Here is a 25,128-nt window from a genome sequence, read left to right on the forward strand (position 1 = left end):
AGACAATGATGTTACTTTAACATAAGTTTAGATTCAAAATCTTAGTTTGTTAAAGTGCGCTTCCCACCAATTGGATAAGTAACGTTAAACGGTGCTTTCAAGCAGACTACAGACAGTCACAAAACACTTACCATCTGTCGCTTCCAACAAGGCTGAGTCGCGGTCATCCTGCCTCCCGTTGTTTGCCGTTCGGTGTCTGTAACAGCGTTCCTGCGTTCCAACTGTTTTCCAGCCCTTAGGGTCTGACCTACTCCGGTCGTTGTGGTCCTGTAATCACTTTTAAACTTTTTCAGCTGTTCTCTGCATTGCTGTAATGTCCGGTACTCGTGAGCGGCCAAAGACTGGGAGATTTTCTCATTTCGGATTGTTTGATCCACCTCTCTGTATTCTCTCCTCCGCCACCAAACACAGAAACATCCGCAATGTATCTACGGACCACGGTGTGGTTTTGTGCGAGTAAAAAAAAAAAAAAAAAAAAAAAAGTTTCTGTAACACCGCTGTGACTATTTAGAAATGGCGGGTTTGATTCTTGTCTCAGACGGCGCGCTCATGACTCGTCCAGTGACAACATTCTCTGACCAATCAGTGGCCAGCAGCCTGTTGATGTCACATTTTAGTATACCTTTGACTTGCTTGGAATCGCTTCTGAGCAGGTACCAAAAGAAGCACCCAGTACCAGGTACTAACCCAATGCAAAAGCAAAAAAAAAAAAAAAAAAAAGAGTAGAGTCGATCCGAGTAGTGCTACTTTTGTGAAGTCGAAAAGCGCCATATGTGAGGCTTTGAGGCACTTGGTATTTTATATTTTTTCTGTTGTGTTTTTAATCAGGTTCTTTTTGTCTCTTTCTCTAAAATTGTATTGGAGCAGTGTTCCCAGCTGGACGCCATTCTTTCTTCTACCGCCTGCCACGTGCTCTGCGCTCCTATTTTTACATTGAAAAGACATTCAAAAGTGAAAGATTTTTCAGTCTGTTTGTAGACGTTGAATAAACATTTAGGTTTAGACTGTTTTTAACTGGCATTTTCAATAGTGTCATTTCCCCCCAATACAAAATAAATTGTAGCAAATCATAATGTTGGAGCCAAAGAGGTTATATATGATTATTAGAGGATGGATATATATATATATATATATATATATATATATATATATCTGCACTCGCACTGAGCCGTATCCTGGCAAGGAGGCGTGGTCGTCATTTTAACTCCGTGCAATTTACTGAGCACCGCTCATAGAATTTCAATTAGTCTCATCAAGAAACAGGCCGGAAAGCTGCGCATAGATAGATTAGATAAAACTTTATTGATCTCACAGAGGAGAAATTCACGTTACGTCAGCTCTTAAGAACACAGACGAGGTGGGTGCAAGTAGAGGAAAATGTTCATCGAACAGCGTGTGCAAGATAAGCAATAATAATAATACTTTTAACAGTACAAGACATAAGAAATGTAGAAATAGAATATGTATATGTGTGTGTGTATGTATGTATGTATGCACACATACATATGCATATATATATATATATAAACATGATTGGGATTGAAAAGGAGATAGCAGCATCTTCTTTCCAATATGTGAAATGAGTTCAGGAGTGATAAGGTGACATTAGTGCTGGGATTTGTAAACGAGTTGTTATTGCACGTGATTTGTGGACATAAATCAAATCAATTTTATTTATATAGCGCCAAATCACAACAAACAGTTGCCCCAAGGCGCTTTATATTGTAAGGCAAGGCCATACAATAATTATGGAAAAAACCCCAACGGTCAAAACGACCCCCTGTGAGCAAGCACTTGGCGACAGTGGGAAGGAAAAACTCCCTTTTAACAGGAAGAAACCTCCAGCAGAACCAGGCTCAGGGAGGGGCAGTCTTCTGCTGGGACTGGTTGGGGCTGAGGGGAGAGAATCAGGAAAAAGACATGCTGTGGAGGGGAGCAGAGATCAATCACTAATGATTAAATGCAGAGTGGTGCATACAGAGCAAAAAGAGAAAGAAACACTCAGTGCATCATGGGAACCCCCCAGCAGTCTAAGTCTATAGCAGCATAACTAAGGGATGGTTCAGGGTCACCTGATCCAGCCCTAACTATAAGCTTTAGCAAAAAGGAAAGTTTTAAGCACAATCTTAAAAGTAGAGAGGGTGTCTGTCTCCCTGATCTGAATTGGGAGCTGGTTCCACAGGAGAGGAGCCTGAAAGCTGAAGGCTCTGCCTCCCATTCTACTCTTACAAACCCTAGGAACTACAAGTAAGCCTGCAGTCTGAGAGCGAAGCTCTCTATTGGGGTGATATGGTACTATGAGGTCCCTAAGATAAGATGGGACCTGATTATTCAAAACCTTATAAGTAAGAAGAAGAATTTTAAATTCTATTCTAGAATTAACAGGAAGCCAATGAAGAGAGGCCAATATGGGTGAGATATGCTCTCTCCTTCTAGTCCCTGTCAGTACTCTAGCTGCAGCATTTTGAATTAACTGAAGGCTTTTCAGGGAACTTTTAGGACAACCTGATAATAATGAATTACAATAGTCCAGCCTAGAGGAAATAAATGCATGAATTAGTTTTTCAGCATCACTCTGAGACAAGACCTTTCTAATTTTAGAGATATTGCGTAAATGCAAAAAAAAAACAGTCCTACATATTTGCTTAATATGCACATTGAATGACATATCCTGATCAAAAATGACTCCAAGATTTCTCACAGTATTACTAGAGGTCAGGGTAATGCCATCCAGAGTAAGGATCTGGTTAGACACCATGTTTCTAAGATTTGTGGGGCCAAGTACAATAACTTCAGTTTTATCTGAATTTAAAAGCAGGAAATTAGTCATCCATGTCTTTATGTCTGTAAGACAATCCTGCAGTTTAACTAATTGGTGTGTGTCCTCTGGCTTCATGGATAGATAAAGCTGGGTATCATCTGCGTAACAATGAAAATTTGAGCAATGCTTTCTAATAATACTGCCTAAGGGAAGCATGTATAAAGTGAATAAAATTGGTCCTAGCACAGAACGTTGTGGAACTCCATAATTAACCTTAGTCTGTGAAGAAGATTCCCCATTTACATGAACAAATTGTAATCTATTAGTTAAATCTGATTCAAACCACCACAGCGCAGTGCCTTTAATACCTATGGCATGCTCTAATCTCTAATAAAATTTTATGGTCAACAGTATCAAAAGCAGCACTGAGGTCTAACAGAACAAGCACAGAGATGAGTCCACTGTCTGAGGCCATAAGAAGATCATTTGTAACCTTCACTAATGCTGTTTCTGTACTATGATGAATTGCATGTGGTTATTTATTATTATTATTATTATTATTATTTATTGTTATTATTTATACATATTATTGCATGTGGTTATTTCAGTGTTATTGTACAGTCTGACGACAGCAGGGAGGAACGACCTGCGGTATCGTTCCTTCTTGCACTGAGGGTGCCTCAGTCTGTCACTGAACGAGCTGGTCAGCTCCACTACAGTCCGGTGAGAGGGTGAGGGGAATTGTTCATGATGGATTTGAAGTTGGTTAACACCCTCCTCTCTGCCACCTCCTCCAGAGAGTCCAGAGGACAGCCCAGGACAGAGCTGGACTTCCTGACCAGCTTGTTCAGTCTCTTTCTCTCCCTCTCTGTGCTGCCTGGGGCCCAACAGACGACAGCATAGAGGAGAGCTGAGGCTATGACAGAGTCATAGAAGGTCTTAAGCAGAGGCCTGCTCACTCCAAAGGATCTCAGTCTCCTCAGGAGGTGGAGGCGACTCTGACCTTTTTAGTACAGGGCGTCGGTGTTGTGAGTCCAGTCCAATTTGCTGTGGAGGTGAACACCCAGGTATTTGAAACTGTCCACAGTCTTTATGTCCTCCCCCTGGATGTTCACTGGTGGGTCAGGTGGTGGTTTCCTCCTGAAGTCAGTCACCATCTCCTTCATCTTACTGGTGTTGAGACACAAGTGGTTGCGCTCACATCAGTTCGCGAAGTCTGTGATGACTGACCAGTACTCCAGCTCGTTCCCCTCAGACACGCGACCCACAATGACAGAATCATCAGAGAACCTCTGTAGGTGGCAGCTGCCCATGTTGTAGGTGAAAGCCAAGGTGTAGAGGGTGAAGAGATAAGGCGAGAGGATGGTGCCCTAGGGGGCCCCGGTGCTGCACCTTACCACCTCAGACTGACAGCCGCGCAGCCGCACGTACTGGCAGCAAGGTGTCCATCCACATCTGCGTCCTCCATTTTCCCCTGGCAATATCCAGGTCAAAATGCCATTTTAACACGTATTTTGCGAGCATTTTTCTGAGTGTGTTCAGTCGTGAATCCCCATTGAAAATGCATTAACATTTGGGACCTTTGTAAATATTTTGTCCGGTTAGGAGGCGTCATGTCACTGTCCATGAAGGGACGTTCATGTTTAGTGGGCAGCATTGGGAGTGTGGACTCTAGTTCTCATACATAACCTCTTTGGTTGGAGCATAACTAGCAAGGCTACTTTGTGTTGCTAGTTTTAACAAAAAAGTTATGATCATTAATTGAGACTTAAAAAGGAGCATTTTAACATTGAATAAGTGTTTAATAAAATGGTTATAATAAAAATATGTTGAAAAAAGGCTTGAAAGTAAAACTTTATTCAACGTCTAGATGTTGAATAAACGACCAAAAGCTTTTTGAACATGTGTATCAGATGGTAAAAAGTGCTGTAGAAATGCAGTCCATTAACATTTTGTTTTTGCAAACAGCAACATTACAAACTATGAATTAAATTATTTGGCTTATTTATTTTTAAGGAGTTGTAATGTCACTATAGATGTGTTTATATCATATTTGATGACTTCTGACATCTTGTTCAAGTGCCATGTAAGTTGTTGGAGAAATACTACACTCAACAAAAATATAAACGCAACACTTTTGGTTTTGCTCCCATTTTGTATGAGATGAACTCAAAGATCTAAAACTTTTTCCACATACACAATATCACCATTTCCCTCAAATATTGTTCACAAACCAGTCTAAATCTGTGATAGTGAGCACTTCTCCTTTGCTGAGATAATCCATCCCACCTCACAGGTGTGCCATACCAAGATGCTGATTAGACACCATGATTAGTGCACAGGTGTGCCTTAGACTGCCCACAATAAAAGGCCACTCTGAAAGGTGCAGTTTTGTTTTATTGGGGGGGATACCAGTCAGTATCTGGTGTGACCACCATTTGCCTCATACAGTGCAACACATCTCCTTCACATAGAGTTGATCAGGTTGTCAATTGTGTCCTGTGGAATGTTGGTCCACTCGTCTTCAATGGCTGTGCGAAGTTGCTGGATATTGGCAGGAACTGGTACACGCTGTCGTATACACTGGTCCAGAGCATCCCAAACATGCTCAATGGGTGACATGTCCGGTGAGTATGCCGGACATGCAAGAACTGGGATATTTTCAGCTTCCAAGAATTGTGTACAGATCCTTGCAACATGGGGCCGTGCATTATCCTGCTGCAACATGAGGTGATGTTCTTGGATGTATGGCACAACAGTGGCCCTCAGGATCTCGTCACGGTATCTCTGTGCATTCAAAATGCCATCAATAAAATGCACCTGTGTTCTTCGTCCATAACAGACGCCTGCCCATACCATAACCCCACCGCCACCATGGGCCACTCGATCCACAACATTGACATCAGAAAACCGCTCACCCACACAACGCCACACACGCTGTCTGCCATCTGCCCTGAACAGTGTGAACCGGGATTCATCTGTGAAGAGAACACCTCTCCAGCGTGCCAAACGCCAGCGAATGTGAGCATTTGCCCACTCAAGTCGGTTACGACGACGAACTGGAGTCAGGTTGAGACCCCGATGAGGACGACGAGCATGCAGATGAGCTTCCCTGAGACGGTTTCTGACAGTTTGTGCAGAAATTCTTTGGTTATGCAAACCGATTGTTTCAGCAGCTGTCCGAGTGGCTGGTCTCAGACGATCTTGGAGGTGAACATGCTGGATGTGGAGGTCCTGGGCTGGTGAGGTTACACGTGGTCTGCGGTTGTGAGGCTGGTTGGATGTACTGCCAAATTCTCTGAAACGCCTTTGGAGACGGCTTATGGTAGAGAAATGAACATTCAATACACGAGCAACAGCTCTGGTTGACATTCCTGCTGTCAGCATGCCAATTGCACGCTCCCTCAAATCTTGCGACATCTGTGGCATTGTGCTGTGTGATAAAACTGCACCTTTCAGAGTGGCCTTTTATTGTGGGCAGTCTAAGGCACACCTGTGCACTAATCATGGTGTCTAATCAGCATCTTGATATGGCACACTTGTGAGGTGGGATGGATTATCTCAGCAAAGAAGTGCTCACTATCACAGATTTAGACTGGTTTGTGAACAATATTTGAGGGAAATGGTGATATTGTGTATGTGGAAAAAGTTTTAGATCTTTGAGTTCATCTCATACAAAATGGGAGCAAAACCAAAAGTGTTGCGTTTATATTTTTGTTCAGTGTAATAATACTATCCCAAAATAAAAACAGGCAGCCTGTTCCACAAGATCCGACCACAGCAAAAAAAAAAAAAAAAGGCTCTGAAGCCTGCTGACTTCTTTTAACACAGAGCAAGTCTGCATCCAAGAACCACAGGGCACAAGGAGGCACATAAGGCTGAAAACAAGTTCAGCAAGATAGTTGAGTTCATGACCGTTTAGAGCCTGAAATGTCTAACAAAATCTTGAAATCTAGTCCTTGAGTCGGTGAAGGGAAGCCAGAATGTCTGTGATCAAACCTTATTTTCATCAAAACTCGAGCAACAGTAATTCTGTACCATCTGTAGACATCCTACACTATTTTATAGAAATCCAGAAAATAAAACACTGCAATAGTCAGTTGTGGAAGACAAGGATGTGAATTACAATTTGTGGAATTTAAAACAAATGCTGATGTACATTTCCACTTTATCAGTTCCATCAGTGCAATAACTTACTGTCATCAGGTCAAACTCACCACTGATACTTTATTTTAGTGACTGTTGTTCGAACATTTATTATTAAATTAATTGTATTGTTTCTTTGCAGACATGCAGCTGTTGTTGGTGATTAAAGAAGAAACTCTCCCTGAACACCAGGAATGGAATCTGAGTGTTGACCAGGAGGACATTAAAGAAGAAGAGAAGCTGTGGATAAGTCAGCAGGGAGAGCAGCTTCAGCAGCTGGAGGAGGCAGATCTCACCAAGTTTGGTTTCATTGCCGTCCCTGTGAAGAGTGAAAATGATGATGAAAAAACAGAGTCATCACAGCTTCATCAAAGCCAAAGTGATGAGAGCACAGAGGTTGAGCCTGTAGCCAGCAGCTCATCTGTACACAGAATACTGACAGCAGAAGCTGATGGAGAGAACGATGGAGGACCACAACCAGCCAGCAACTCAGGTCCAAACAGTCATTTACAACCAGATACCAGTGGCAGGAGTTCAGACAGTTCTGGAACTGAGACTGATGACAGTTATGACTGGAAACAGACCAGAGAACTTCAGTCAAGTTTCAACTGTGAAAAAAATACCAATATTGTTCATTCAGGCAACACTGATGAGAAACAATTTAAAGTCTCTAAATATGGAAAAGCATCTGGTCACATGAACAACTCAGAGCAACAAAAGGAGAGGAAAGCAAGAAGAAAACCATTTAGCTGTTCTGAGGGGAGTAAAGGACAGAAACAGAAGATCACTCTGAACAAACAGATTAGAATTCAGACAGGACAAAAAAAATTTGTCTGTTCTGAGTGTGGTCAAAGATTTGGACAAAAGGGCAACCTGAAAACACACATGATAATTCATACAGGACAAAAAGCTTTTGTCTGTTCTGAGTGCAGTCAAAGGTTTGGACGAAAGGGCCACCTGAACACACACATGATAATTCATACAGGACAAAAAGCATTTGTCTGTTCTGAGTGTGGTCAAAGATTTGGACAAAAGGGCGACCTGAACAGACACATGATAATTCATACAGGACAAAAAGCATTTGTCTGTTCTCAGTGTGGTCAAAGTTTTGGACTAAAGGGCAACCTGAACAAACACATGATAATTCATACAGGGCAAAAAGCATTTGTCTGTTCTCAGTGTGGTCAAAGATTTGGACGAAAGGCCAACCTGAAAACACACATGATAATTCATATAGGGCAAAAAGCATTTGTCTGTTCTGAGTGTGGTCAAAGTTTTGGACGAAAGTGCACTTTGAAAGCTCACATGATAATTCATACAGGGCAAAAAGCATTTGTTTGTTCTGAGTGTTGTAAAAGATTTAGAAAAAAGAGCAACCTGAACAGACACATGATAATTCATACAGGACGAAAAAGAGGGACTCTTTGTCTTTGAGGCTCTTCTGCTGTGCCTTTTTGTCTCTTTTGTTGGTCACTGGTTATCAGAGGATTAAGGACCTTGCCCAAGGGTCCTCAGTGATGTCCAGTCAGCCTGGGATTTGAACCAAGGATCTTCTGGTCTCAAGCCCAATGCTGAACCACAAGACCATCACCTCCCCTAAATACATGCAGCCATTTTTGGTGATTAAAGAAGAAACTCTCCCTGAACACCAGGAATGGAAACTGAGTGTTGACCAGGAGGACATTAAAGAAGAAGAGAAGCTGTGGATAAGTCAGCAGGGAGAGCAGCTTCAGCAGCTGGAGGAGGCAGATCTCACCAAGTTTGGTTTCACTGCCGTCCCTGTGAAGAGTGAAAATGATGATGAAAAAACAGAGTCATCACAGCTTCATCAAAGCCGAAGTGATGAGAGCACAGAGGCTGAGCCTGTAGCCAGCAGCTCATCTGTACACAGAACACTGACAGCAGAAGCTGATGGAGAGGACGATGGAGGACCACAACCAGCCACCAACTCAGGTCCAAACAGTCATTTACAACCAGATACCAGTGGCAGGAGTTCAGACAGTTCTGGAACTGAACAGAAGGACACTTGGCTGGATAATCCCCCAGCATAGTTCTGATCCTGGACTCCAGCAACAACAGCATCAATGGGCCAGAAGAAACAAACAAAACTACGCCACAGTAAATTGGATCATTGATGAGAAGAAAAAGATCTTTCACTGCTTCACTTACTCAAGGCATGAGAAGTGGGTCCGAAAGAAAAAGGCAGTATTTGAAGAGCGCATAAAAGAAGCGGATCTACCATCACAAAAGAAAGAAGCCAGCACAACTACAAAACTGGAATCGATCGCCTCTTCTTAAAAAAGTAATTCGCATTAAAAGAAAATACAATGTTGAAGACAAACAGCTATGTGGAAGGCTGGCTGAACATCAAGCCTTAGTAAAAGCTTTCGCAGCACAAATTAGGAACAAAGACAAGAAAATACAAGAAAAACAGATAAACTATTTGCAAAAAATCCCAGACTACTGTACAGAAAGCTGGCAAACGACACAATAGAAGTACTGTTGTGAAGGTGTAGGAACACGGACCCACAACAGGGGGCGTTAAATGAACGGACAATGGATAAGCCAAACAGTAACAATTTAATGTTGTGAAGTGCACAACGGAATACAGACAAATACAGTTTTGGTACCACAGACAATTAAATGTGGAGTGACGTGTGGGCAGGCTTGAGGATAGGAGACGTCCGTCCTGAACCGAGCCGGATCCCACACGGCCCTCACCGCCAACGGATCTGAAGAACACCGGAGCCGCCAAGTCCTGGAGCCCCAGGTGGCCACCGTCTCCAGCTGTCAGACCAGGTACTGCTGGCAGAGAACAAACAGTTGTGATGAGTGTGAGTTCGCACACTCAGTATTTCCACCGTCTGTGTTCTTATGGGAGGGAGCACCTCCACCTCCAATCACACACTCGTGCAGCTCCTGTCTAACCACTTATCTGGTTGGAGTGTGAAGCGAAGCCGTCGGTGATCACACCAAACGCCAATCCCACAGATAAGGCAAACCACAGGAAAACCGCTGCAAAGAAGTTCAGACTATAAGTCAGTGTTTAGTTCAGCAGAGAAAATTACCTCCAAGGTAGCTGATTTCTCGGCGGGGAGGTCGAGTTGCAGTCCGGCCTTTATGGTGGTGGTGATGTGATGTGGATGAGTGACAGCTGCTGCTGATGACGGGTGACAGCTGTCACTCCCAGTTGCTATGACGCCCTCTCGTGCTTGAAGCCCACACTTCAAGCAGGGTGCCATCTGGTGGTGGTGGGCCAGGAGTACCTCCTCTTCAGCGGCCCACACAACAGGACCCCCCCTCAACGGGCGCCTCCTGGCGCCCGACCAGGCTTGTCCAGGTGCCGCCGGTAGAAGTCGGCCAGGAGGGCCGGGTCCAGGATGAAGCTCCTCTTCACCCAGGAGCGTTCTTCGGGTCCATACCCCTCCCAGTCCACCAAATACTGGAATCCCTGGCCCTTCCGACGGACGTCCAGGAGGCACAGAGGGGAGAGGAGTGGCAGGGTTTGAGTCTTGACACATGAAAAACCGGATGTATCCGCTGGGCTGAGGACTTTTAGGATGGTGAAGGGTCCGATAAATCTGTCCTTTAGTTTCTGGGATTCCACTTGTAGGGGAATGTCTTTCGTGGATAGCCAAACCGCCTGCCCGGGCTGATACGTAGGAGCCGGGGCACGCCGGTGGTCTGCATGGGCTTTGGCCCTCGTCCGGGCTTTGAGCAGTGCAGAGCGGGCAGTACGCCACACCCGACGGCACCTTCTCAGATGAGCCTGGACCGAGGGCACCCTGACCTCTCCCTCCACCAACGGAGATAATGGGGGCTGGTACCCCAAACATGTCTCGAATGGGGATAGGCCGGTGGCAGATGACACTTGGCTATTATGAGCGTACTCGATCCAGGCCAGATGGTCACTCCAGGCCGTTGGGTGCGCGGAGGTCATGCAGCGGAGGGCCTGCTCCAACTCCTGATTCATCCGCTCTGCCTGCCCGTTCGTCCGGGGGTGGTACCTGGACGAGAGGCTTACTGTGGCCCCCAGTTCCCTGCAGAAACTCCTCCAGACCTGGGAGAACTGGGGACCACGATCTGAGACAAGGTCCGATGGAATCCCATGCAGACGCACGGCATGGTGGACCAGGAGGTCTGCAGTCTCCTGGGCCGTCGGGAGCTTCAGGAGGGCCACGAAGTGGGCCACCTTGGAGAACCGGTCCACTGTCGTGAGGATGGTTGTCTTGCCCTGGGACGGCAGGAGGCCCGTGACGAAGTCCAGGCCGATGTGAGACCAGGGGCGATTAGGCACGGGCAAAGGCTGGAGGAGATCCTGGGTTCTTTGGTGGTCCTCTTTGCCCCTGGCCCAGGTGGTGCAGGCCTGGACGTACTCCCGGACGTTGGCTTCCAGAGACGCCCACCAGAAGCGCTGCCGGACAACTGCCACGGTTCTTCGCACCCCTGGGTGGCAGGAGAGCTTGGAACCGTGACAGAAGTCCAGGACTGCAGCTCTGGCCTCTGGTGGGACGTACAGTCTGTTCTTGGAGCCGGTCCCCGGGTCCGGGTTCCGTGTCAGGGCCTCCCGGACGGTCTTCTCTATGTCCCAGGTGAGGGTGGCCACGACAGTGGACTCGGGGATGATGGTTTCGGTCGGGTCTGACTGCTCGGTCCTGACTTCCTCTTCGTGCACCCGGGACAGGGCGTCAGACTGTTGGTTCTTCGTCCCGGGGCGGTATGTGATCCGAAAGTCAAAACGCCCGAAGAACAGTGACCAGCGGGCTTGCCTGGGGTTTAGACGCTTGGCGGTCTGGATGTACTCCAGGTTCCGATGGTCTGTGAAAACCTTGAATGGCTCCGAAGCTCCTTCCAACAGGTGTCTCCACTCCTCCAGAGCCTCCTTCACCGCAAGAAGTTCCCAATTGCCGAGGTCATAGTTCCTTTCAGCCGGGGTCAACCTGCGGGAAAAATAGGCACAAGGGTGGAGAACCTTGTCGGACTCCCTGCTCTGGGACAACACGGCTCCTGTCCCTGAGTCAGAGGCGTCCACTTCGACTATAAACTGGTGACTTGAATCGGGCTGCACCAGAACTGGCGCAGTCGAACCGGCGTTTCAACTCCCTAAACGCGGCTTCGCACTGATCTGACCAGGTGAAGGGGACTTTTGTGGAGGTCAGGGCTGTCAGGGGACTAACCACCTGACTGTAGCCCTTGATGAACCTCCGGTAGACGTTTGCAAAACCGAGGAACTGTTGCAGTTTCCCACGGTTTGTTGGTTGGGGCCAATCTCTCACCGCCGCAACCTTGGCCGGATCAGGGGCGACGGAGTTGGAGGAGATTATGAACCCCAGGAAGGACAAAGAAGTACGGTGGAACTCGCACTTCTCGCCCTTCACAAACAGCCGGTTCTCCAACAACCGCTGCAGGACCTGACGTACATGCGTAACATGAGTCTCAGGATCCGGGGAAAAGATGAGTATATCGTCTAGATATACGAAGACAACCGATGCAGGAACTCCCGCAAGACGCCGTTTACCAAAGGTTGGAATGTCGCAGGGGTGTTAGTGAGGCCGAACGGCATGACCAGGTACTCAAATTGACCTAACGGGGTATTAAATGCCGTCTTCCATTCGTCTCCCTTCCAGATCCGAACCAGGTGGTACGCATTTCTAAGATCCAGCTTTGTGAAAATTTGGGCTCCATGCAGTGGCGTGAACACTGAATCTAACAGGGGCAGAGGGTATCGGTTGCGAACCGTGATCTCATTCAGCCCCCTATAATCAATGCATGGACGGAGTCCGCCATCTTTCTTGCCCACAAAAAAGAAACCTGCACCCATCGGGGAGGTAGAGTTCCGGATCAGCCCGGCAGCTAATGAGTCCCGGATGTAGGTCTCCATTGATTCTCGCTCAGGACGTGAGAGGTTATACAGCCTGCTGGACGGGTACTCAACGCCGGGATCAAATCAATGGCACAATCGTACGGACGGTGCGGGGGAAGGGTGAGCGCCAGATCTTTGCTGAAAACGTCAGCAAGATCATGGTACTCACTTGGCACCGCCGTCAGATTGGGAGGGACTTTAACCTCCTCACTAGCTGTCATACCAGGCGGAACCGAGGATCCGAGACATTCCCGGTGGCAGATTTCGCTCCACTGAGCCACAACCCCAGACGGCCGATCAATCCGGGGATTGTGTTTTATCATCCAGGGATACCCCTTTCGGACCCAGGAGGAAGAGGGACGGCTTGTGCCTGACCACCACGCCCTTCGTCTCGCTCCCGTCAGTGTTCTGTTAATCGGTTGTCTAACCGTATAACTAGGTCGATAAGCCCGTCTAAACCCCACAGCTCGTCCTTCGCCACCAGGTGCTCAAGGACCAGAGACAGTCCGTTTACAAAGGCGGCGCGGAGCACAACAGCATTCCATCCGGCTCGCGCTGCCACGATGCGGAAGTCGACTGCATACTTCGCTGCGCTCCGACACTGTCTTATCGACACCAGCATGCTTGAAGAGGTCTCGCCTCTATGAGGGTGGTCGAACACCTGTCTAAACTCCCTCACAAACCCAGCATATGTCGTTAGGAGCCGTGAATTCTGCTCCCAGAGCGCCGTAGCCCAGGCGCGTGCCTCTCCTCGTAGCAAATTTATAACGTAAGCCACCCGGCTAGCGTCTGACGCGTATACATCAAATCAATTTTATTTATATAGCGCCAAATCACAACAAACACTTGCCCCAAGGCGCCTTATATTGTAAGGTAAGGCCATACAATAATTACGGAAAAACCCCAACGGAAGAATTTTAAATTCTATTCTAGAATTAACAGGAAGCCAATGAAGAGAGGCCAATATGGGTGAGATATGCTCTCTCCTTCTAGTCCCTGTCAGTACTCTAGCTGCAGCATTTTGAATTAACTGAAGGCTTTTCAGGGAACTTTTAGGACAACCTGATAATAATGAATTACAATAGTCCAGCCTAGAGGAAATAAATGCATGAATTAGTTTTTCAGCATCACGTTCAAAGGATTATTTTTTTGTTTATTTGAATGCGTATTCCGTCTTATCGACAATGCAAATGTGGGTTTACCAAATAAAGGGAAGCAGCATTTCAAAACAAGCCACAAACTTCCCAGCTAAATCAACTCTGCATGCCTGAAAATTCCAGGAATTGAAAAGTCAGTGAGCAGCGAAACGGTCTGTAAAAAATATGGAAGATGTGATGGATATGAACGAGATTCCGTGTTCTGTTTGGGCCAAGAGTCTGCAGAAGTGTTTATTCCGTGCACAGGTGGAGGAGACGTGCAGACAGAAAAGCCCACCCGGAAACTGAATATTCTTTGAATGTTCATTGAACGTTTGCATGAGAACGTTTGCAAACGTGGCATGAACATTGGATGAACATCATATGAACAAAGAATGAGGACAGGTAATGTTTGCATACAAACATTCAATGAACATTATACAAACGTTCACAAATGTTCACAAACATCATGTGAACAGTTGAACCAGAACATTAAATGAACATTTGTAGAATGTTTGAATGCTAACATTACCTGTCCTCATTCTTTGTTCATATGATGTTCGTGCAATGTTCCTGCTCAATATGTCTACAATGTTTTTGTGATTTTTCCTATTGAGAACTAAAAATGACGTAACACAAACTTTATGAATGTTTTAAAATTCAACAGATTTTATTCAAATAGTAACTTGCAATGTATTTATGGAATTCACATATAAAATCAATAATGCAGAAACTTTTGAAATCACTTATGATGGAATTCATCTTTACAGAATTAAACATCATGCTCAAAAATAAAAAGCACATAAAATGAAAAATTTTCAACTTTACAAAAGATGTCTTACATGGCATACCACCGACACTACTCCAAAAGATGTTCAGACAAAAGAATAAATCTTCGAGAAATAATAATGAAACCTAAAAAACATTCATCTATTGATCTACAACCAACTACACATTTTAGGAACAAAAATAAATTCAGCTTACATCTACATACAGTTAATAATACTTTATGATATTTAAGAGCAAATCTGTGGACAGTTTTAAAACAAACATTACTCTCAAAAAATTCCTATGAAAAAATATAAAGTTTTTAATCACTGATTTGAAGACTCAGTATGACAGTCAGATACGACAATGCAACTTGCTGAACACACATTTTTAAGAGCGAAACTGAACAGTTTAACACAAACACATTACAATCAATAAATTTCCTGAGGAAATTCACATGACAAAACACTAAGTTTTTATCACATAGAAGTATGACAGATACGACAATATAACTGAATACAATTTTTAAAGCAAAATTGAACAGTTTTAACACAAACACATTACAATACAATTTCCTGAGGAAATTCATGATAAAAAAAATACAAAAATAAAAAATTATTAATTTAAATTGTTTGATCACCAGAGAAAAAGTTTCTCCAGAAGTAAAATAAAATTTTATCAAAAATATTCCATGTACAAGGCAAATTAAATGCTGCTGCTAATCTGCTCATAAGCTTTGATATTATGAAATATAAACACAATGCTAAAATACCCTCAGCCGTATGAGGATCGTCGTCTTAATAATTACTTTTGGTATCCCAGTGCAAAGTGTGTGTGTGTGTATATATATATATATATATATATATATATATATATATATATATATGCCCTTTATTGTGTTATCTGTGTATCACTAATATATTTGCCTCTGTACGTTTATATTGGTGCTGTAGGATAAACTCAATGACATTTTAATGACATCCAAAGGAGATCATGCGTGTGCACATGCATGAGCTTCTGAAAAATGTGGAAGTTACCATCGACTGCAGGATGTGTGTGCACACTGATGTCTGCGAGATGTCTTGTGTTATCAGGTTGTGAAAACAGCGTTTTCCGTTTTTGAAGTGTTTTTCAGTAGCTTTTACATAATATATGATAGACACATTAGATTTACACGGAAATTAATCTGTTTTGTAGCGGATTCTGCCATGTTGCATTAGCAGCCAGAGAGAGACCAGACATCACAGTGCCTCTGTACTGTGACTGGGTGTCAACCCCCGCCCCCCAAAAAAAAGACAGATTTGCAAGATTGTTAGTTTCTCAAACCTGTAATCTGTGTCAGGCAGAAGTTCAGGATGGTCCCGTTTATACTTCTTCTGCTTGGATAGGACATCTTCAGATTATGGCACAATTGTAGAAATGATGATTGTGATATTTATTGCAGCCTCCATAACAACTAAATTTGTGGCATGTCCCTGGCAAGGCTGCCTTTGACGGTTCCTGACTTGCCCTGACTGCTGAAGCACTGCCAAAGATAAACGGGAGCCGTAGCGTACAAGCAGCCCCTGACAATGCTCGTTACCGTATTCTTCCCTTGTTCCATTCCAGTGGTGTATGCAGCCAAGGCATTGATTAGGGCATTCCTCTGGTGCCTGGTTCACTTGTCCTCACCATCAAGTCTGTCATTAGCAGTCTTGAGCTGCAAGTTGAACATTTCCATTGTTAGTCATAAGCAATTATATATACTTTCCTGTTCAGATACTGTATAATTTGAGTGGCATGGTCATAACTGATACTCAACTCCTTATTGGACAGGCCCTATATTTTTAACAAGCTGTTTATTTGCTTGCAGAATTTTTCTCAGGTTAGTTATCAGCGAGGTATACCACACAGGTGAAAGCAGATCAGACAAAAATGATTAATCCTCTGTACCCAACGCTATTTGTGTAAAGGGCCTTTCACACCGCATGCTTGGAAGTGTCAGAGGCATCACAAATTGGTCTAAAAAGCATTATTTTCAATGAAACACGTAACTTTTTACAGGCATTAGAAGTGTCGCGTCAAAAGCTGAGCTAAACAGATGCTTCTACCAGGAGTGTGCGCAATCCTGCTTGTCAACAGAATGACGTTCAAAGTTCAACCCAATCCAGCTTTTGGCGCTTTGAACTGTGACAAAGCTTCGCACTGTCCAATAGAAACGTGTTGGGTCCAAACATGGAAGACTCGTGGCAGAAACCACTGATCTCTACAAAACAGAAACGTGTCACACGACTGCTCATTTATACAGAGCAGTTTTCTGAATAAAAATCCTTGCAAATGTTTTTAACCCAAAAATTAATTTGATTGTGAAATCAAATTGCTATATTAAAGCTTTTTCTTGGTTCATCGACACATATACAACATGGCGATCATTCAGCTTTCCTCTGGAAAAAAAAAAAATCAGAGTGAAAATCTCCACCCCCCTGCTGCATGCGTCGCGTCAGGGTGTAGGGAGGCGTTGACACAACATGACTGATGACACATTGGGAGTTGTTGCCTGACGCGTATAAAGCATGCAATGTGAAAGGCCCTTTAGTTACTAGTTTCCATAAATACAGCATGTTTATAATACACTGTGTTAAAAAAAAAAAAGGCAAAACTTTATTGAAGTGAAGATCTAACAAACAGAAAACACATTAACTCACTTCTTTGAGTGACTTTACTGGAAGCCCCATTACTTCCAGGCACTGCTTGTAATTGGCTCAAGCACACACTTCTGGTTTAGATGGCCAACCTTAGGATAATCGTGTCAGCAGTGTCCACATTGTTCTCTGTCCTGGTATGTCTGGGAACCGACACTTTCAGGGATGGTCCAAGGATGTAGTGCATCAACTTTGTCATTCAGCTGTTCGATACTGTGAATGATGTCATTGTGCTTCTCCTGGAACACAAAATGTATATAGATCCACATGTTACAATCTTAATACAGAAGTTCCCACTTTATTATTAAATCCTATGCTTCACAAATGATTAAGCCAATGCTGTTGACCTTTCATCATGAGCACGGACAAATCTGTGAATGAACTGAGTGATGAAAGTGAGCTATGGAAAAAAAAACTTGAAAGATCTTGAAAAGGCCCTGGCAGGGTCTGGTGGTTGTCCCCCAGAAAAATGCGAAATCTCAAATGCATTCTGGTGCTTACTCAGGTCTATTCCAAAAGAATCTCAAAAAATTAATTTTTTTGTTGGCACAGGTCAGTTTTTCCACCCCAGAGAAGGTGGTAAACCTCAGTAGTACAGCACAGAAGTCCTTCTGTTTCAAGTGTATGGTACCATAGACAGTATGCACACACTATGCAAATGAAACATTATGCAAGGGACACAGAATTTTTTTATACAAGAAATTCTGAAACTTTATTTTACTCCATTTTCAAATTATATCCCAAATAGAACAGAGTATTTCTTGCCAGAAATGTTTGAATATTTTGCTTGCTGAACATGAATTTTAGAATTTACTGGTACAAGACACTATACAATCTTATTTAACCATTATAGTACAAACCTTGGGATAATCGGGCTGATGTGAATCAACTGCAGGCAAACACTCAACCCACTGATCAGATGGAGGATTCACTGATTCAACAACTCTTATGGCAGCCAGCGTGGTTGCTGTTGGGGGGGAAACAAGCAATAATTCGAAAATATTATCACAAGCTTATCTTCATAAAGTCTCTTTCTGGGCACTGACATTACTTAAACTTCAATTGCATCAACACCTAATAAAAGAGAGTATATATTTTAGTCATGTTCTAGTCAAAATATTAATTAGGCCTGTGCTTCTCTGTGGCTAACGTTAGCTCCATGCTAGTCAAAAATGTGTTGGTTTGGTTCCCATTAATCTATGGCTGGCATAATCAAGCTTCAAGCAAGTTTTGTTATTTCTGGCTAAAACGAATTTGTGCTCACATCAGCTTCCGTTACCTTCTTTTGATAGTCACAGCATCGATATCACGGTACAAAGGCCGCGCCATTTGAAGCTAGCTGCTACCTCATGGTAGCTATGTGGTTGTTCTTTGTGAAGAATCCCAGTCAACGAGCGTCCAGCGTTAGTCTCCTCTTCTGCTCTCAGTGGTCTCTTAATCACAGTATAGAGACTGAACAGGCAAATTAACTTGTGGAACACAAACTTTTATTTGCTAAAACAGAACGGAGTTGAGTGCCATAACTCAGCTAAGTCTTCTTCTTCTGCTCTTTTAAACAGCGGGTTTTAACCTAACTTGGTGCACTACTGCCACCAACTGGTGCGTGAGCAGCACTGCAAGTAACTGAAGCAGCAAGCATATTGTTAACAAAATAATTTAATAGTAAATAGATCTATGTATACAAACTACTTTAAATAAAATGAATTCATTTGAATTGTATCCTCTGATAATGTTGGTCAAAAATAAAATAAAGCACTATAGTGTTTCAGACGTTCTGACCCAATTATTACAGTAGTTTTGTGAGACAGCATTTCTCTGAGCTGATAAACCTGCTCTGGCTTTACCTTTAACCACGAAGGAACCAAACACTTATGCTAGAAATTTGTTAACTTAATTGGCAATACTTGAATGTATAATGTGATTACAGGAAATTATACACAATGATCACTGATGCTTTTTTATTTATTTATTTTTACCAGAATGAGTATGTTTCATTTTACATACAGAAATGATTGTATCCAGGTCTTATAATTATATTGTGTACAATGTACATGTTTTACCCTGGATAATTATAATATCATGCCTCACTGCAAACATGAATTAAGCAGGTGAAATTAAAGGAATCAGAAAGCAAGAAATATGTTGTAACAATTATGTGGTAACAGTTTAAACCAAACACTGTTCGACTGTGACATGAAGTCATCCTCAAATGAGGCCTGAGTGAAACACTAAACCCTGGACAAATGTTCATTCTGGAAATGTGAAATCGAGTTGATTTCTGCCACTGTAACGTGTGTGACTGCTATATTCATCTCATGTTCAGCATGTTTGTTCAAAAACATGTTTGAACTGCAAGTTGTGAAGTGACCAGAAAAAAATATTATTTGTCTGTGAGCTGTTTTATTTAAATGTCAATGCTTCCTGCTCATGCATGTTGAAAACATTATTTTGTAAATCAATTTTTAATAACTTTAATGTATTTTTCCTTATTTACAAAAATGCTAAAGATAGACTTTTTTTAAATTTGGCAAAATGTATGTAACTCAGGTCTGTGGGACGTCTGGATAATAAAACGCCATTGCAATCTGTTTCCATAAAAAACATATTTTGGTAGCTGACAATCACAGTCTGTAGTGATGTAAATTATTTTGCAAAAATTAATATTCCAATTAACAGAGTGCATGTTTATGCAAGTTGCACCAAGACATGTTTTGGAGTTAGCTCTGTCAGTTTATTACAGTAATCTTGAAATTATACAGTATATTCAGTAGGCCTGAATAAATCATAAATCGACAAATTATTGGTTACCATGGTAGAGTGCTTAAATTATTTCCTATTGTTCATTCTACCTATGTTTGCACACATAATTTAAATGGAGTCCAACATTAACTTTCTGTATGCCGTAAATGATATTTGTTTTCCTATAATGTGAAATTTTACATTATATATATATATATATATATATATATACACACACACACATACACACTTTTATTTAGAGGCAAGCTTTACACATACAACATGAACATTATGTGAATGTTGAACATTAAGCATACATTCTATGAACATTTGATTGATTTTTGCAAATGTTTCCTTACATGTTTGTCTAATGTTTGCTTCCATGCAAACATTAGACAAACATCACAAACATTACATGAATGTTCACAAACTTGCTGAACAGTAAACAAACATTCTATGAACATTTGTTTGATGTTTGCAAATGTTCGCTTCCGGGTGGGAGGCTATTTGCATCACTGTGGTATAAATTAGGTTTATATTTATAATTTATACCTAATTTTTTATAATTAGGTATAAATTACTACACTCCTATTTGCACCACCCTCATCAACAACATTTAATTTGTATTAGAAACATCTACTACTGTAGTGTAAATTAGACTTTAATATCCCCTTATTTGCACCATGATGGTGCAAATAAAGATTTGTTAGTTCTCTATTTACACCACTGTGGTGTAAATCAGGATTTAGTTTTTAGATATTTGCACATATTTGATGTAAATAGCCAGTCCGCATGCAGACACAGATCTTCTGTTGCACACAGATGAATTTCTGGAATGTTTTTCTGAATTGCTGCCTGAAATTAAAGAATGTCTGAAATGTCCAAACCATGCTGAATATGCACATCTGGAAGACAATCAGTGGCTCTTGGATTTAGCCTCTTTCCACTCTGAATGACAAGCTCAAGGACAAACACATCATCAACACGGTCGGCTCCATGAACACGTTTAAAAGCAAGTTGCACCTGCTCTCAAGCAGCTTGTAATAGTGTGATCTATGGAACTTTCCACACATGGACCCAGAACTTAATTATCAGCAGAGTACGGAGCTTGAGAGTTCACATTATGATGATTGAGTGCAGAGCATCTTGTCAGAATTTGATGGCGCTTTACTGACTTTGCATCCATTGAGCCTGTTGTCAGTGTTCTCTGTTTTCCATTTGAGGAAAATATAGATGTGGATTGTATAACATCCAAAGTGGCATCACTCTTCAACCTGGATTGCTGTGCTACTGAGTGAGATCCTCACACTGAAAAATGACACTGAGCTCAAATCCAGAGCAACACCTAACATGAATGCCCAGTGCTGGAATCTAACAGTGAAAGAGACGTGCAGACAACCTAAATACAGATGCACTTCAAAAACTTCCATTGATGTTCTAAAACTAATTCATGCATTTATTTCCTCTAGGCTGGACTATTGTAATTCATTTTTATCATGTTGTCCTGAAAGTTCCCTGAAAAGCCTACAGCTAATTCAAAATGCTGCCGCTAGAGTACTGACAGGGACTAGAAGGAGAGAGCATATTTCACCCATATTGGCCTCTCTTCATTGGCTTCCTGTTAATTCTAAAACAGAATTTAAAATTTTTCTTCTTACTTACACTCAAAAATATAAACGCAACACTTTTGGTTTTGCTCCCATTTTGTATGAGATGAACTCAAATATCTAAAACTTTTTCCACATACACAATATCACCATTTCCCTCAAATATTGTTCACAAACCAGTCTAAATCTGTGATAGTGAGCACTTCTCCTTTGCTGAGATAATACATCCCACCTCACAGGTGTGCCATATCAAGATGCTGATTAGACATCATGATTAGTGCACAGGTGTGCCTTAGACGGCCTACAATAAAAGGCCACTCTGAAAGGTGCAGTTTTATCACACAGCACAATGACCCTGAACCATCCCTTAGTTATGCTGCTATAGACGTAAACTGCTGGGGGGTTCCCATGATGCACTGTTTCTTTCTCTTTTTGCTCTGTATGCACCACTCTGCATTTAATCATTAGTGATCGATCTCTGCTCCCCTCCACAGCATGTCTTTTTCCTGGTTCTCTCCCTCAGCCCCAACCAGTCCCAGCAGAAGACTGCCCCTCCCTGAGCCTGGTTCTGCTGGAGGTTTCTTCCTGTTAAAAAGGGAGTTTTGCCTTCCCACTGTCGCCAAGTGCTTGCTCACAGGGGGTCATTTTTGACCGTTGGGGTTTTTCTGTAATAATTGTATGGCTTTTGTCTTACAATATAAGGCGCCTTGGGGCAACTGTTTGTTGTGATTTGGCGCTATATAAATAAAAGTGATTAACTGATGTACTGAACACCATGAAGCCCAGTCGGAAGAAAACATTTCTGCTCTTCGAAGTAGGAGAAACGTGTCTTCAACAACACCAGAGGTCAAAGCTGCAGAAGAGACCTTCATCTGGTCCTGAGAATCCAGCATAACATCACCTGCTTCTAATTAAAAGGCTCTTTAAACAGCAACTATTTTATTATTTTTTAAAAAGCTGTTTCATTTTATGTTATAACAATAAATGAACAGATCATTAAAAATGTCCAGAAAATTAAAGTCATAAGACATTTGCACAGGTTGAAACTCTCCCCTTATTGTACACAATTTTAAAACATTCACAACCACAAGTTAAACTCATATTTTAGAAATGACTGTCCTGATCACAACATTAAAGGCAATAATATGTTGATGTAATTACAAGTTGAAATGACTCAAAACAAAATCATCATGAAGTTTATGTCACAGAAATCCCACTTTACAATCACACTGCAGTCATTCTTAAATTATTTCCTGTTGCATTTATAATAAACTTTTTTTTGCCAGCTACTGGATGGCCAGTAGATGGTAACTGTCCAATAATGCACTGCGGCATGTGTGTCTGTAAACTCTAAATCCTTATTTGTGCATTACTTGAAAACAAAAACATATAGCTGATATTTTCACTTTGTAAAATGACAGAGGTGACATTAACTTGAATTAGTTTGTTTAAAATTTTAACCACAAGTCAAAACTATCTGCCTGTACATGACTCCTGCAAATCTGTATGGTGTGAAAATATATATATTTTTTTTCTCCCTTTCTTTCTTTCTCTCTGGTCACCAGGTCTCTCTTGCTGAGAGAAGGTTGATCTGAGATAGAAGTGCTGACTCATTGTATTGGTTTTGCTTTAAAAAAAGTTAACTTTTCAGTTAGCAGATTAACTGTTATCAAAGCTAACTTACACCGCAGTTGTTGAAATGTACATATATTTGTGGTAGAAAGGTCTGGATCACCGCAGTCATCTGGACAAAGTAAGAAACAAATCAGTCTGACTGCGTTAACAGCACCTGCAACATCTGGACATTCACTGCAATTTTTTTTGTTTGTTTGTTAACCCACTTAACCGTAGTCTCTTCTCCAGAAGCACCTCAATTTCTGTTTCAGAAAAGTTTTACTTGCACTTCATCTCAGTTGTCAAGGTCAGTAAATGTTTATGTAACACCGATATCACACCGTTTTCTGTGCTACTGGACCAGTTCTAGGTTCTAAGGAGTGGGGAGCAGAATTGATTACACCAGAGACCGTTGTTTTAAATTCAAAAGGCTAACAATTTACTGTAAACAAACATGAGAAATACCATACACTGAACAGTCAAAAAGCACAAAACAAAACTATGTTCAAGAGCTCTCAACATTAAAGAAAGCATAAGAAATGGGAGTGTCTCCACCCTCTTTGTACCCTTTTGTTCAGCCCGTTTTCTAGTAAACTAAATAAATTGGACTAAATCAGTCCTTTTGTTCCTAGGTTGCACTTAGAATCCTTATTTTGTTTCCTGGGCTGACTCTTCCCCTTTAATTTATGTGCAACACCTACAACTTCGCAATCATATCAAAATGAACACAGTCTTCTCAAATCACATTCAAAATCATAAATCCAACATGGAAAAGGACAGTAATACACGTCCAATTCAAGTTCAGGTTCAGATATGAGTTCATGCATTCAGTGAAAAGTTTCAATTCGGTTCAGTTCAAAGTTAATAGTACAACCGGTCCTTAGTTCGGCTAAGTTCAAAATTAATTAACTCCGGATACTCTCACCACCCCGGCAAGAAGTCACCATCACAGAGACTCCTCCTCTGGTGCAATGAAGATGATGGGTTGAAGGTCTGGATCTTGGCTCGCCATCTGGGCACGTGCACGCCCGCACGCAGCAGATCAATCCTGGCTCTGACCGAGCTTCGAATCAGCAAGGAAAAAAAAACCTGACCTGTGTAACAGGTCATGATGCCGTGTTGCAGCATCGCTAATCCCTTAAAAGGGCGGTGACAAATTTTGGTCATCGTACTTTTAATCTTAAACCCTAAATCGTTGTATGAACATTTTCTAATTAACTGATGAATTAATTTACATGAAATGGATCATTTTATCTTTCAAACTCATTTATGGAGCTTTAAAATTATTTATTTATGCTGCTTCTAACTCATTCACTCAACTCATGTTTAACATGGGTTACATTTATCTGCCTGAAACATTTGAGGTGTTTTGCATCGACTATTTATGGCTGAATTTGGTTGTTTAGAGGATGGAATATGCGGCTGATCCAGGTGTGCACAATTCTAGAGTGTGATTTATAAAGAACATTGTTTTCAGGTGTGTGTCTGCATGTTTTTGTAAAACTGATTTTTTTTTTTTTTTGCACACTTTCAGCTTTTATGCGCACGAGTCCGTGGCTCTGTTTTATAAAAGAGACTCTTGTCCTTCAGTGTGTTCTAACAGAAAATCAGAGCTTTTACATAATGAAATTTTTACAATTGTTATTTTTTCATAAACGATAAATGGACTGCATTTATATAGCACTTTTCCATCTGCATCAGATGCTCAAAGCGCTTTAAAATTATGCCTCACATTCACCCCAATGTCAGGGTGCTGACATACAAGGCGTTCACGACACACCGGGAACAATAGGGGATTAAAGATTTTCCAGTC

At 42.1% G+C, this 25,128-nt stretch overlaps 2 long non-coding RNA genes across 2 annotated transcripts; one reads left to right on the forward strand and one right to left on the reverse strand.

The window, feature by feature from the left end:
* Positions 1-12,041: 12,041 nt before the first annotated feature.
* LOC117504930 lies at positions 12,042-24,895 on the forward strand. Its single transcript, XR_004558988.1, has 3 exons — positions 12,042-12,055; positions 21,479-21,482; positions 24,724-24,895. It is a non-coding gene; the product is annotated as an uncharacterized LOC117504930 (long non-coding RNA).
* LOC117504921 lies at positions 16,345-18,243 on the reverse strand. The gene is made up of 3 exons (XR_004558980.1): positions 18,216-18,243; positions 17,359-17,594; positions 16,345-16,373 (listed from the first exon to the last, which is right to left on the reverse strand). It is a non-coding gene; the product is annotated as an uncharacterized LOC117504921 (long non-coding RNA).
* Positions 24,896-25,128: the final 233 nt, after the last annotated feature.

This window comes from Thalassophryne amazonica, chromosome 23, assembly GCF_902500255.1.
Source record: "Thalassophryne amazonica chromosome 23, fThaAma1.1, whole genome shotgun sequence".
Lineage (NCBI taxonomy): Eukaryota > Metazoa > Chordata > Actinopteri > Batrachoidiformes > Batrachoididae > Thalassophryne > Thalassophryne amazonica.